Raw genomic sequence first — 2304 nt, 5'->3', positions numbered from 1 at the left:
TCTGTGAGATCACCACATTTGTGGACAGGCGTTACTCTCGCTTATTTTAGAATATCTGGAAAGGTTTGGAGTTCAAGTGACTTGTTGAAGAGCAAAGCAATAGCAGGGGCTAAAGATCTGGAGGCTTTTTTGTAGATTAAAGTTGGTATCTCCTCAAGGGCACCAGACTTGGTTTTAAGGGAAAGGATTATCTCATTGATAATCAATCAATCATAGCTACCTATGTGCTTTAATATACTGTACCTATAATTTTCTCTCATCTTTTTTTTTTTTTTCATTTCATGTAATCTGTTATCATTTTTTTGTCTATAAATTTTGCAAGTATTTACCTCCTTAAAATTTTCTTAGATTAAGGACCTGCCCGAAACGCTGCACGTGCTAGTGGCTTTACAAGACTGTAATTACCATAATTGTATCCTCACATTCCTTATGTACATTCTTGTATATGCATAAATAAATAAATAAATAAATAAATAAATTGACGTCAGTGGAATTAATAGGCTTTAGGTACAGAGACTGGGGATAGTTCCCTGTAAGATAGTCCTTAATGTCAGTACTGGAAGATGGAATATCATTAGTAAGGGATGAACCAATGGAAGAGAAGAACCTATTGAACTCAATAGCAGAATCAGAGGCTGAAAGCTGACCATCGTTATTAGACAGGAGAGTCGGTTTGTTATTTAAAGACTTCTTTGATCCCAATATTTGTGAAATTGTTCTCCAAGTTTGTTTAATGTTGCTCTTTATTTGGGTAAATTTATCTTCGTAGTATTTAGTTTTGGCTCGTCTAATTATCTTAGATAGCAATAATGAGTAATTCTTTGAGAATTCTTTGGAGACAATTCCTAACCTATACTTCTTCTCAAGGTCATGTTTTTTATTAATAGATTTAAGTATTCCCTTTGTAAGCAAGGGATTGTTAAGCCTTTTGGTTGTGACTTGTTTTGTAAGCATAGGACAGTGGGTATTATAAAGGCTAAGAGTTTTTTGAAGAAAAGATTGAACTGCTAGGTTGATGTCCTCTATGTTACCTAACTCGGACTCCCAGTTGACATTATCAGTAGCAGTTATAAAATTGTCTATAGCAGTTTCATTGTGTAGTCTAAAACGTATCTCTCTTGACTCAAGAGGTGGTTTGCTAATGTTAGTTAAGAGAAATGTGGGGTAATGGTCTGTAGTGCTATCGGTGATTATACCTGAAGTAAGCGGAGAGGTTATGTTTGTCCAGATGTGATCTAGAGTCGTGGCAGTGCTATCAGTGATTCTAGTAGGTCTAGTGATTAAGGGTATGAGGAAGCAGGAATTCATACAGTTGAGGAAGCTAACAGCAGTAGGGTGTTCTGGCTCGCAGAGGTCAATATTAAAGTCCCCTGCGATAATTAGGTGGTTTTTGTTCAGTCTGTTATCAAGTATTAGATTTCTAAGGTTTGAGTTGAATTCGGACACATCAATGTTAGGAATTCTATATTATATATATATATATATATATATATATATATATATATATATATATATATATATATATATATATATATATATATATATTTATACACACACACACACACATATATACACATATGCACACACACATACATCCACAAGAAATAAATAGTGCCTTACAAATATAACGAAGTTTTCACTAAGAAAATGTAAGAGAGACATAAGCACTAGAAGGATAGGGAAAAACACAAAATACTCCTTCTAAAGTACGAGGTCGCAGGACCATTAGCCAGCTAACAGGGCGGGCCCGCCCAGCTAAGGGCGTAACGGACTGGCCCAGCTAATGGGCTTAGTACGGGCTGACCGAGGGCATGGCGAAAAATGCCAGAGAAAACGATAACAAGTAAAGCAGAGGGAGGGTAGAAGTAAGGCGACTAAAACCCGGACCTAATAATAAACAACGTAAATAAGTAATCAAGTAAGAATGATAATCAGTTTCCGTGGTGGGGTGGTAAGACACTCGCCTGGCGTTCCGCGAGCGCTATGTCATGGGTTCGTATCCTGGCCGGGGAGGATTTACTGGGCGCAATTCCTTAACTGTAGCCTCTGTTTAACGCAACAGTAAAATGTGTACTTGGATGAAAAAACGATTCTTCGCGGCAGGGGATCGTATTCCAGGGACCTGCCCGAAACGCTACGTGTACTAGTGGCTGTACAAGAATGTAACAACTCTTGTATATATCTCAATAAAAAAAAAAAAAAAAAAAAAAAAAAAAAAAAGTAGTAGTATGATGCACTAGGAACTGTATAAATAGATAAATAAGTAAATGTCCCACACTGTGGAGGAGGAAGTAAACAGGGAAA

The sequence above is a fragment of the Procambarus clarkii genome, chromosome 49 (assembly GCF_040958095.1).
Source record: "Procambarus clarkii isolate CNS0578487 chromosome 49, FALCON_Pclarkii_2.0, whole genome shotgun sequence".
NCBI lineage: Eukaryota > Metazoa > Arthropoda > Malacostraca > Decapoda > Cambaridae > Procambarus > Procambarus clarkii.
The sequence above is the reverse complement of the archived record's forward strand: the minus strand, read 5'-3'. Positions refer to the sequence as shown.